Source organism: Mustela nivalis (assembly GCF_964662115.1).
Source record: "Mustela nivalis genome assembly, chromosome: 1".
Lineage (NCBI taxonomy): Eukaryota > Metazoa > Chordata > Mammalia > Carnivora > Mustelidae > Mustela > Mustela nivalis.
The window spans coordinates 175,175,192-175,188,446 of record NC_139020.1 but is presented as its reverse complement, the minus strand read 5'-3'; the positions used below and the strand labels follow the sequence as shown (position 1 = coordinate 175,188,446).

Genomic DNA, 13,255 nt, shown 5'->3' with positions numbered 1-13,255 from the left:
TATGAGGGGAGTGCTAAGACTCTGGCCACCTAGAGAGAAGCAAAGGAAGGCTTAGAGAAGGGAAGTAAGCTGCCCACTTTCACCCAGCTTACGAAGAGTGGTCTAGAGTCTACACCAATGCAGTCCTGGGACTCAGGCTGCTTTATTTCCACCACCCGTAACATCCATGGGCTCCCTTCACCAGTTTAAAACATCCAATCCTTCTGAGATGGAACAAAAAAATAACAGTTTAATACAGTATCATCTAGGCAGTCCCTACACAGATATTTCTACTGTGGACCTCTGATGCTGCTTTTTTGTTAGGTACCGGTTATCATTTCTTCTTGTTTGTACAACTGAGTTCATGGACACGTTTGTATCATCCTTGTTCTTTTGAGCCTCTGAGCAGGAGACAGAGTGGACAGGTGAAGAACTAAGACTGCAAGCAAGTAGGATTAAAAATAATACATTGGTACAACGAAAAGGTCTTTCCTATCGTCTAAACATAAAGGCCTTATTTCCCATGTCCACACTGTATCTGTTCAGAAAATAGGCGCCATTGGCTAAGAAGAGGGGACGGCACGACCTGGCAGAGAGCCTTCCAGATCAGCACACACAAAATCCAGACCTGCATGACCTGTCAGGCAGCATGTTCTATTAGGGAAGCTGGGCTTCTTCAAGGTTACCTCTCCAGGGGACAATGCTTCTAAGAACTTGGAAAGTGCAGAGTTAGCAAAACACTTCCCTCTTCCAGGCCTGGCAGCCATCCACGTTCGCAGAAGCATACACTTGAAATAAAAAGCCAGCCGCTCCACAGACGCCGGGATTCCTCCATGGCTTCTACTTCTGTTTATACATTTTCCCAAGATTTTCAGAGATTTTTCTCATCTGTCTTTCAGCAGAAAGGAGTGGGGGAACGTGGAAACGTGTAAACAGACAAAGAGTAAGAAACAGCTTCAGATTCTCAAGTTTGGGGGCTTTCCCCGTGTCCTGCTTAACAGTTAATAGTTCTCTTTCCACCATAGGAGTTTCTGTGAACACTGACTCGGTTATAAATGATGCATTGGTCTGACTTTGGCTCTCAGCATGTTTCCTGTACTGCTCTTTTCCTTATGTGTGCCCTGTTTCTCCAAGCAGATGGTCAATGAAGTCAGATGAACATTTAGTATATGCCGCTCTCCATACAAAGTGCTTTACGTGGATTCCATCTACTCACCTTCCCGTGGACAGATAAGGTAAGCACCAACTCTTACGTTGGGGAATCTGACTTTTGAGTTTTGACGAATCTGAGTTTGGGAGATGAAGCCATTGGCACATGGCTCTCATGTGCCACAGCCGGCAAAGAGCTCAACGGCTCCACCTCCGCCTCCTTATACACCACTTCCTGTTAAAGACTTTCTGCTGCTTCCCTCTACCCAAACGACATCATTAGTCCCACGTTAACCGGTATGCAAAGGGTAAACCATATGGCCAAGTAGTATCCCTGAATCAAACAATATTCATCAAGTGATCATCTATTTTATGTGCGTACATATACATACACACTCACATATATACGCACATACATGTCTATATACATGCACCTATGAAGGTGGTATGTTCTATTTATATGTTTGTAATCATACTATACAGATTATTCTTTATTTTTCCACTTAGAATATTTCAAACTTTTGGTTTTAATAACACAAATCCATTGTGTAAAATAGAACAAGCCCAAAAAAAGAATAATTAAACACTACCAAAAATGTCACAATATAGATAAAATCATGGGCAGAAATTGAGAAGTTAGCCTATCAAGTGTTGCTGAGTCGGTGAAACAAAAAGAACTTTTATATACTTTGTTGAAATATAGGTTCAGATTAACTGCTTTGGACAAAAATGTGTATCATTTGGTAAATGAAGGCACTGACCTTTGTCGCCTAGGTACCCACAGTGGAAAACCTCCTGCACCTGTACACCATTCAACATGTCCAACAATAAACCTAGTAGCATGACAGGTAACAGCAAAACAGAAAACAAACCGGGAGCCTGGGTGGCTCAGTGGGTTAAGCCTCTGTCTTCGGCTTACGTCATGATCTCAGAGTCCTGGGATGAGCCCCGCATAGGGCTTTCTGTTCAGCAGGGGGCCTGCTTCTTGCCCCCACCCCGGGCACCCCTGCCTGCCTCTCTGCCTGTCTCTGTCAAATAAACAAAATCTTAAAAAAACAAAAACAGAAAACAAACCAATGTCTTTCAATGAGTGTGTATGCAGTCAATGGAATACTACAAATCAGAAAGGACTGACAGAAGTACAGTTTTACATATACACATAACTGAATCTCAAAATACATCAAATGAAAACACAAACTGCGGAAGAAGAGAATATAATACCATTTACATGAAATCCAAAAAAAAAAAATTAAATAAATAAAACTTAAGAGTTGTACAGAGTTACTTGAACACTTATCAACACACACACACACACACACACACACACACAAAGCAGGAAAATGATAAATGTACAATTCAAATGGTACCAACCCCTACAATAAGGACTAGGATAGGAATAGAGAAAAAACATAAAATAGCCTTCAAAGACACTGATAATATTCTATTTCACAAGCTGTGTAGGGGGCTCATGAACGTTCATTCTACTGTCCTTTATAAATTACGGATGGCAATGTGGATTCTTTGTATGCATGAAATGTTCCACTATATAAGCAAATATTAGATTTTTTTAAATCTTACTTATTTATTTATTTATCAGAGAGAGAGAGAGAGAGAGTGAGCACACAAGCAGGGGGAGCAGGAGAAGGAGGAGCAGGATCGTTGCTGAGCACAGATCCCAATAGGGAGCTCAAGACCAAGACCCTGGGATCCTGTCCTCAACTGAAAGCCAACACCCAACAGAATGACTACCCAGGCACCCCAAGACTGTTTTTCTTTTCCTAAACTCTATAAAGCTGGAGACTAGAACAAAGAGTTCACGTAAAATATGATGTCACATTGGTTTCGCTACATGTCAACTCTCATCACTTGGCTGTAGCTTTCCATACAACTATATGAAAAAGGATGCTCAGATCAAATCTGAGTTCTGCCGAGAGCAGTCCCATGCCTGCCTGCCAGTGTCCACTGTGGGTGCAAGAAGACAGTGCTTCAGGGCCATGGGTTTCACCATTGTTGGTGCGGGACGCATGCTGGTGCATTCGGCTAGAACTGTGGTATCTTCCAGTCTCCTTTGAGACAAGGAAGGACTTAGACACTAAAACATGAATTTCATCCTATAAAATGAGAAACAGCCAAAGCTTTGGAAAAGAGATGTATTTAAACAATTCGTGATTTAGAAAAATTAAGCTAATGGCCACTGGAAAAATTGAAAGAAGGTAAATCAAGCGATTAAAATAGTGGATGGTGGGGCGCCTGGGTGACTCAGTTGTTTAAACATCTGCTTTCAGCTCGGGTCATGATCCCAGTCCTGGAATTGAGTCCTACACTGGTCTCCTTGCTTACTGGGGAGCCTGCTTCTTCCTCTGCCCCTCCAGCAACTTGTGTGGTCTCCCCCACTTTCCCCTCAATACATAAATAAAATTTAAAAATAAAATAAAATCAAGTAGTAGATTACTACTGGGGAGATTTTTCAAAATCCATACGTTTTTGCTCTGTCCAAGCAAAATCTGAGGCTTGGCAATGTATGTATGTATTTGAACTTTTTCAAATACACACATTGTATGTATGTATTTTATGAATGTATGTATGAAAAGAGTTCATTTGAAAAAGGCAGAGAGGGAGGCAGAGAGAGCAGGGGAAGCAGGCTTCCCACTGAGCAAAGAGCCTGATGTGGGGCTCAATCCCAGGACCCTGAGATCATGACCTGAGCCAAAGGCAGATACTTAACCCACTGAGCCACCCAGGCGCCCCTGAGAAAGTTCTTAATGCAATTCTGTTCCACATAACTATTTGAGAATCACTGAGTTATTAACTACTCAGCTAAAATGTACTAAGTAGTATAACACAATGAGTCAGAAACAATGAATATCATCAGACATGACTCAGCAATGATCACAGGGTCTTGAATATAGCTAATGGCATAAATTACCAGACAAACTGCTTCAATATTGTTTAAAAGATTCACTAATTTTGATCCTATTTATTCTTTTCTACTTTAACAACTGAAAAGGCTCTGTTATGACTTCATATTTTCTTCATAATATAAACAGAACTGATTAATAAATTTTCAGGTTTTTTTCTTTTAAAAAATTAAGAATGGCTGATTCCCAAATTTACCTAACAGTTAAAAAAACTGTGTTAACAAAAATAGACTCAAAATGGATGAAGGACCTCAATGTGCGAAAGGAATCCATCAAAATCCTTGAGAACACAGGCAGCAACCTCTTCGACCTCTGCCGCAGCAACATCTTCCTAGGAACAACGCAAAAGGCAAGGGAAGCAAGGGCAAAAATGAACTCTTGGGATTTCATCAAGATCAAAAGCTTTTGCACAGCAAAGGAAACAGTTAACAAAATCAAAAGACAACTGACAGAATGGGAGAAGATATTTGCAAACGACATATCAGATAAAGGACTAGTGTCCAGAATCTATAAAGAACTTAGCAAACTCAACACCCAAAGAACAAATAATCCAATCAAGAAATGGGCAGAGGACATGAACAGACATTTCTGCAAAGAAGACATCCAGATGGCCAACAGACACATGAAAAAGTGCTCCATATCACTCGGCATCAGGGAAATACAAATCAAAACCACAATGAGATATCACCTCACACCAGTCAGAATGGCTAAAATCAACAAGTCAGGAAATGACAGATGCTGGCGAGGATGCGGAGAAAGGGGAACCCTCCTACACTGTTGGTGGGAATGCAAGCTGGTGCAGCCACTCTGGAAAACAGCATGGAGGTTCCTCAGAATGTTGAAAATAGAACTGCCCTATGACCCAGCAATTGCACTATTGGGTATTTACCCTAAAGATACAAATGTAGTGATCCAAAGGGGCACATGCACCCGAATGTTTATAGCATCAATGTCCACAATAGCCAAACTATGGAAAGAACCTAGATGTCCATCCACAGATGAATGGATCAAGAAGATGTGGTATATATACACAATGGAATACTATGCAGCCATCAAAAGAAATGAAATCTTGCCATTTGCGACAACATGGATGGAACTAGAGCGAATCATGCTTAGCGAAATAAGTCAAGCAGAGAAAGACAACTATCATATGATCTCCCTGATATGAGGAAGTGGTGATGCAACATGGAGGCTTAAGTGGGTAGGAGAAGAATAAATGAAACAAGATGGGATTGGGAGAGAGACAAACCATAAGTGACTCTTAATCTCACAAAACAAACTGAGGGTTGCTGGGAGGAGGGGGTTTGGGAGAAGGGGGTGGGATTATGGACATTGGGGAGGGTATGTGCTTTGGTGAGTGCTGTGAAGTGTGTAAACCTGGTGATTCACAGACCTGTACCCCTGGGGATAAAAATATATGTTTATAAAAAATAAAAAGTTAAAAAAAAAAAAAAAAAGTGGGTCACCATTTTCCATTGGATCCCTTCTTCATTACCAACTTCATTACCAAGTAGGTGGCTCTCTCTCTTGTGGGAATGTGAAACCTTCTCTCCATCTACTCCAAGCATCCTGTTTTCATGGCACTTTCTCTCAGGCGCTACAATTTCTCTCTCTGTCTGTCTCTCTCTCTCTCTATATATATATATATATATTAGGCTTACAAATGTACTTGAATAAACTCACAAGTTTTGGGGGCAGTATGTAGAAACAAAATTATAAACTTCAAATAATAAGTTTTTGACTCAGCCTTTAGGAAAATTAACATTCTTTATAACCCAGTTTCCACAGACTTTAAGCTAAAACTATGCTTGCTCTTTTTATTTTCATCATACAGTTTTTGTCTATGACTACTTCCTAAGAGCAGAGAACTTGACTATATAATGGAAAGGCTGGTTTTAATAATTCCAAGTCCTGTTAACTTGTACCTCTGGCAGTATAAATGTTTGTCATAGGAAACTTTATTTTCTAAAATGTTTTTTTGTAGGAATAGTGTTTGCCTGCGTCAAGCTGTAACCACTGCCTGTGACAGGGGTTGGAGGCAACCCCTACTCTCAGCGGCAATTAACCCATTCTCCCTGGACTTGGCAGACACTGCCACGTAACTTCCCTGGTATGGAAGGGGTGTGACTTTGCTTGTTTGACCAAGAACACCAAGACTTTTTATCTTGGCTTTTTCCACTCAGGCCACAATAAACACTGGGATCCAACAAACGTCTTTTTAAAAAGTCATGAAAATTAAAAAGAAATCCTCCAGCATAAGAAATAACACAGAGAACATGGGGAGATGGAGAGGAGAAGGGAGTTGGGGGAAATCGGAGAGGGAGACGAACCATGAGAGACCGTGGACTCTGAGAAACAAACAGAGGGTTTTGGAGGGGTGGGGGTGGGAGGATGGGTGAGCCTAGTGATGGGTATTATGGAGGGCACATGTTGCATGGAGCACTGGGCTTGGTACATAAATAATGAATGAATATGTGGTGCATAAACAACGAATTCTAGAACACTAAAGAGAAACTAAAAAAAAAATAAATTAATTTAAAAAAAAAAACTAAAAAAAAAAGAAATCCTCCAACAACAGGGACCACGCATCATCATTGCACCTTCCCTAACACCTGGCTCAGAGCTTTGAAAATGTATGGTGCTTAACAATATTAGTTGAAGTGGATGGAATTACTCTTCATAGCTCTTATTTGAAGCTAAATTTCATTGCCATTAAAATATAACATGAAAGTTCAAAAAAAACAAACAAACAAACAAAAAAACTGTGTTAAATTTCAAAATATTCAACAGGCAGAAAGTAAATGAAATGTGTGAAACACTGAGACATGAGTAATCAAGATAAAAGAGAATGCAAAAATATGCAGGCATTTAAGATAACAATATGACCAGAAAAAAATAAGGCTAAAAACTAGCATATACTTTATTACTTAGGAATGATAATCTCTGGTGGTATCAGATCTTCTGTTACCACTTCACAAATGATGTCGCCAAGCTAAGGCTGTTGGATTTAATGCTCCAGGTAATGTGCTGCTTATGACACTTATCATAGGTTTTCTACAAAAAAAAAAGGGTTAAAGCGAAAATACCCTGAGATTCAATATGGAGAAAGATAAATATATGCATTCATAAGAAACATGAATATAAGCTAAAATATTTTCCAAGTAAAATGATACAAACTAATTAAGTAGAATATTATAGGAAGTACCATAATTATACCTTCAATATTGTTTTCAAAATTTACCTAGAAGATATTTAGATTTTATATACAGATATTAATTTATGTCCCTCCCCCAAGAAAAACCTAAGGTGCACTTTGATCACAGGAACTGCATAAACACAAGCATTACATAATCAAACCTGTAAGTAAGTTCCCCATGATTAACTTCATGATGACCTCACAGCCCCCCATTTCATACTGAGGTCACAGAAATGCCAAAGCTGGGTAGAAAAACAGAGACAGTATAGGAAGAGGAAAGGAAACTGGACAGATCAGTGATTTTGTAACCATCTAACTAAGTCGTTAAATTCAGAGTTTTTCCAGTGGAGGGGTGTCTGGGTGGCTCCGTGAGTTAAGCAACTGATTTTAGCTCAGGTCATGATCTCAGGGTCCTGGGATCTAGCCCTGCATCTCGCATCTTGGGGTTCCTGCTCAGCAGCGCATCTGCTTGTCCCTCTGTCCCTCTCCCTGCTTGTTCTCTCTCTCTCTCTGATAGGTGAATAAAACCTTTAAAAAAAAAAAAAGTTTTTCCAGTGTAAATGAAGGTCAAGTACAAAGGACTGCTAAAAGAACACAGAAAAAAAAAATTACTACTTCTTTGCAAGTGATTTTTAATCATATTTGACTGACAAGTTCAGGTTAAACTTTCAATTTGCAATGGTGGAATTTGTAGAGTCATTGAGAATAAATTAATCAGAAACTCGAGGAATGCAAGAGTCAGAAAGAACACAGACTGATTTTTCTATATTGATCAGAGACCACAGGCAGAAAATAAATTGGGAAAAGTGACATGAGAGGTCAAGCTGGCACTGAAAGGGGAAAGGCATTATTAGAATTTCTTCTCAATAAATTATGATATGAATTCACAACCTTATGATATAATAATATATATTGAAAAGCTCAAGAATATTACATATCTGACTTTGAGAAACTTTAAAGTTTAAAGGAGCCTTTATTCATTCTCAGATTGTATTGTCAAACTCTTCACTGAACATACATAAAAATGTTCTGCTTTTAAATAGTATTTACAATACAGTTTTATGAGCACTCAAAATTATTTAATGATGCAAAGATATCTTCTTTTTATCCAAGCATTGTTATTTACCAGTACATAAACTTTCTAAGGTTTACAATACTGAATACAGACCATCTCCTTCCCTAAAATAAAGACCGTAAGAATGCTTCCAGAAAGACAAGGCATTAACTCTCTCCTTCAGAATCCTTTGAGCTCCTTATTTAAAAAGCCAAGTATAGAGCCCCTTCCTCCCTGGGATTAATTGAATGAGAACATCAGTGTGAGATCAAGGAATCTACATTTTTAAGAGATTGCCTAGATGATTCTCTGGTACAGTGAAGTTGAGAAGTAATGGAAAAATCTTTTTAAAAATAATTCTGAGGCAGAGAACAAAAAGAACCTTCAGAAAACTGACATCAGTATTGCAAAACAACATGTACAATATAACGAAAGTTCCAGCAGGCAGGTGTAGGGATGTGTGTCCTGCAGAGCTACTGTTTCAATACCCGCTAGTTAATTCACAGCAATGAGCCACTATTATCCCCACCTGAAATTAGAATGTCTACAATTTGCTTTAAATTTTTCAAAATAGAAAACTATCCTTATAATTTCTCTAATCTCTGATGGGATGACTATTTAGGATCTTCAATCCTGTTAAAATAATTTTCTGAATGAAGATATGTATGCTGAGTGACCGCTCCCATACTCAACCTTTAGGGCTTTGTGAAAATTATCCTTTTGGAATCCCCACTACTCTCCTTAGTATTTTAATAACTCTAAATCTATTTGGTATCAGTTTTACCAGGTTCAAATTCCACCATGTCTGAAGTGTTCATAAAATCCATCTGTCTATTCACAAGCATTAATGTAAGCATTTTAGTTATACATTTTCAGATCTAGTAGCTACCTTAATTTAGACTCTAAGTTCATTAAGATCAAAGGTCCTCAGGTCAAGGCCTGTAAGTTCATTAAGCTCAAGGCAATTAAAGTCACAGCCTTTTATTTAAATTGTATTACAAGAACAAGTGCTTGATCTTTTTTCCCAATAATATACAGGGTTTTTTAAAGATTTTATTTATTTATTTGGCACAATGGGGGGAAGCAGAAGCAGGGGGAGTAGCAGGCAGAGGAAGAAGCAGGCTCCCCACTAAGTAAAGAGCACCATGTAGGACTCCATCCCTGCACCCTGGGATCATGACCTGAGCTGAAGGCAGACAATTAACCAATTAAGCAACCCAGGCATCCCAGAACATAGAGAATCTTTAAATATGAAACTCACTTTCTTAGGGATACTCTGGTATTCTGTGATAAGAAGCAAATGATATTAATTCGTTGAGCTGTTACTAAAAAATACTTTGATAATATTTTTTAAATGTGACCATTTAGATCACATCGATACAGCTGTCTTGATAATAGCAGCCTTTATGTTGTGTACCGTCCTCAGGCGATAAAAGGCAAAGTTGAGAACTGGGTCTAATCTCTAGTATCAATCACACAACTACATCATCTCTTAATAACTCTTTATTTATTTTCATTTTCTAAAGTAGGCTCCACACCCGGCACGAAGCCCGAGACAATCCTTGCATTCACGACCCTGAGATCAAGACCTGAGCTAAGATCAAGAGATGCTTAGCCAAGGAGAGCTACCCAGGTGCTCCTCCTAGTAACTTTTTAAAGTTCTTGATCTGGGGCACCTGGGTTGCTCAGTGGGCTAAGCCTCTGCCTTTGGCTCAGCTCATGATCTCAACAATTTATATTTCGAGCCCCACATCTGGCTTTCTCCTCAGCAGGGCTCCTGCTTCCCACCCACGCCCCCACCTGCCTCTCCGCCTGCTTGTGATCTCTCTCTCTTTCTGCCAAATAAATAAATAATATCTTTAAAAATAATAATAAAAAAATAAAGTTCTTAATCTGGGGTAATGCATAGATGGCTCAGTCAGTTAAGCATCTGACTCCTGATTCCCACTCAGGTCATGATCTCAGGGTTGGGATATCCAGCCCTGTGTTGGGCTCTGCACTGGGCATGGAGCCTAAGATTTTCTCTCTCCCTCTCCCTCTGCCTCCCTGCCCCCACCAATATAAAAATAGAAGTTCTTGATTTGGTTTCATTTCTTGAAACTTAGAACAATCAATGTATATCCACAATCTCAGACACCCAAAATAATTTTTTAATCCCATTTATTTTGTTTTCTTTTATTTAAATTTTACTGATTTAGTATAATTAATTTTTTACTACCTCTTTTTCTGCACTTCACTCCTTTCCCTATATATACACATCACTCCATCATTCTCACCCCACTTATTACAGGTTGACAAGCCAATAGAACAGGTATCCTTCCATAGTTTCCCCCTTTTTTATTAATTTAACTGTATTTAAATATACATACATTCACACAAACATATTAATACACAAATATATACATACTTAGAGTGTTTGTTACTGATTAGCAAAATTTACAGACACTGTTTTCTTTCTGCAATTTGCTATTCTTATTCAGAAATACCCAATAAAAATTTCTCCAAGCCAACTGTCATGGCTCTAACACATCATTCTTTTTTTTTTTTTTTGAGAAAGAGAGAGAGCATGTGAAGAGGGGTGGTGGGGCAGAGGACAGAGAGAGAGAATCTTTTAAGTGGGCTCCACACCCAGCATGGGGCTCGATGCAGGGCTTGATCTCAGGACCGAGCTCATGACCTGAGTCAAAATTAAGAGTTGGACACTTGAGAGACTGAGCCACCCAGGTTCCCATCAAATATCAATCTTAACAGTCACACAGTTGACCCTTGAACACCATGGGTTTGAACTATGCAGGTTGACTTACAGGCAATTTGTTGGATAAATACAGTTTAGTACTATACATGTATTTTCTCTTATAATTTTCTTAATATTTTTTCTCTAGCTTCCTTTACTGTAAGAATATAGTACATGATACATATAACATACACAATATGTGTTAATCAACTATTTACATTATCATTAAGGATTCTGGTCAACAGTAGCCTATTAGTAAGTAGTAAAGTTTGGGGGGGTCAAAACTTATATCCAGATTTTTGACTATGTGGGAAGGTTCAGTGCCCTTAATCCCTACATTGTTCATGGTGAACTATATAATATACTATAAGTAGATGCACTGAAGTGTTTCCAACCCTGTCCAAACCCTTTAACACGAACACACACACACACAATATTTCACTTCTATGGAATAGATTCTCAGGAATAAAAATATATGTAATGTATAATTTTTAAAACAGGAGTACCAGATTGCTTTATAAAAAAATATGAAACAATTTATATTTCTACTTGACAAACAAATGCCCTTTTTCACTTTTGCCGTGACTTCATGAACTTTGAGCATCCCTTTATATATTTGCTAGCCCCCTGGTTTCACTTTTCTTGAATTACCTGCTTGTTTCTTTATTCCTTTTTCTTTGAGCTATTTATACAGAAATAAAATTAACAAATGTTAAGAGTAAGAAATCTTTGTGTATTATGGATATTAACTCTGCCTGTCATCTACTTGCAAATTCTCTTCACCATATTTTCTACTGATTCTCTCTGTGGTAGTCCTTTCTATGTAAAAATTTTTGAGTTTTCCATAGATAATAGGTCTATATTTTCTTTATATTTTTTGGTTGCTATCTTGAGCATGTTTTCCCCACTATTAAGCACATAGCTTCTTAAATGTCCTCCTAAGATAGTTTGCATATTGAAATCCTTCACCCATACAGAATTTATTTTAACAACCACACTGTAAGGTAAGGGCCCAGTCTCAACTTTACTCCAGATGGAGAGCCATTCGTGCCAGCACCACTTCTTAAATGAATCATCTATTTACCTCTAAACTGAAATGCCATCTTTGGTATACATTAAATTCTCACATATACTAGGATCTATTTCTAGATTCTATATTCTAGAATGCCAATCTGTCTCTTCTTATGCCAAATCATGCAGATTTGGTTATAGTACGCTTACAGAAATAATGGTGATCAAAGGCACCCTTGCACATTTTTAAAAATTTTAATCTTAGTGGTTGGCCGTTTAAACTCATACATGTTGGTTTTAATTGTCTTTTGTATAGATGCTTAGTCCTATCTAAACACTTTGTATTTCTATTTTACCTACATATTGAACAAGGAATAACAGCTGATACTTAGTAGAGAGTTTTTCAGTATATATTTGTTAAGGTCATATGGTTTTTCCAAACTAATTTGTTGACACTTGTGACACAGTAAAATAGTCTTATGTTCCTGGAATAAACCTTCTTTGGTCAGAGTTATCCTCTTAATACACTCCTGAATTCCAATTGTTAATATTTTAGTTAGAATTTTACATTTTAGTTAGAATTATCTTTCCTAAAATCATATGTATATAGGTCATTTCCTTCTTATATGCCATATATTTCTGGCATTAAAATTATGTAGACTTCTTGGGGCGCCTGGGTGGCTCAGTGGGTTAAGCCGCTGCCTTCAGCTCAGGTCATGATCTCAGGGTCCTGGGATCGAGTCCCGCATCTGGCTCTCTGCTCAGCAGGGAGCCTGCTTCCTCCTCTCTCTTTCTGCCTGCCTCTCTGCCTACTTGTGATCTCTCTCTGTCAAATAAAAAAAATATATATGTAGACTTCATAGTATAAACTGCTGAACTTTCAATGTTTTTCTAGGGTACTCACTAAGGATAGCCAATTGCACACATTTATGGCCTTGCTCCAGGAATATGATAACCCTTCCACCCATGGACATAACATAGTCTCAAGCGACCTAAACAAGGTGGACATTCTGAACAACACGATGTTATACTAATAACAGTATGTTAATCAGACCAAATGAGCAACATATGGCAAGGATATCAGAGGTGTGTTCCAGAAAATGGGAAGAAAACCCTACCTACATCCAGTGGTTGGCCTTATAGGTGAACTTTTTTTATTTCTCTAGGTCCAGTGATATGAAGTGTATGAGGACATTTCCAACAAAGTAAAGGAC

General features: G+C 38.4%; 1 protein-coding gene and 1 long non-coding RNA gene across 3 annotated transcripts in view; one reads left to right on the top strand and one right to left on the bottom strand.

The window, feature by feature from the left end:
• Positions 1-13,255, bottom strand: part of CNTN3 (contactin 3) — a 336,043-nt gene that overhangs the window by 270,175 nt on the left and 52,613 nt on the right. The window lies entirely within an intron of this gene.
• Positions 790-2,105, top strand: LOC309858000. Its single transcript, XR_014308004.1, has 3 exons — positions 790-922; positions 1,117-1,214; positions 1,903-2,105. It is a non-coding gene; the product is annotated as an uncharacterized lncRNA (long non-coding RNA).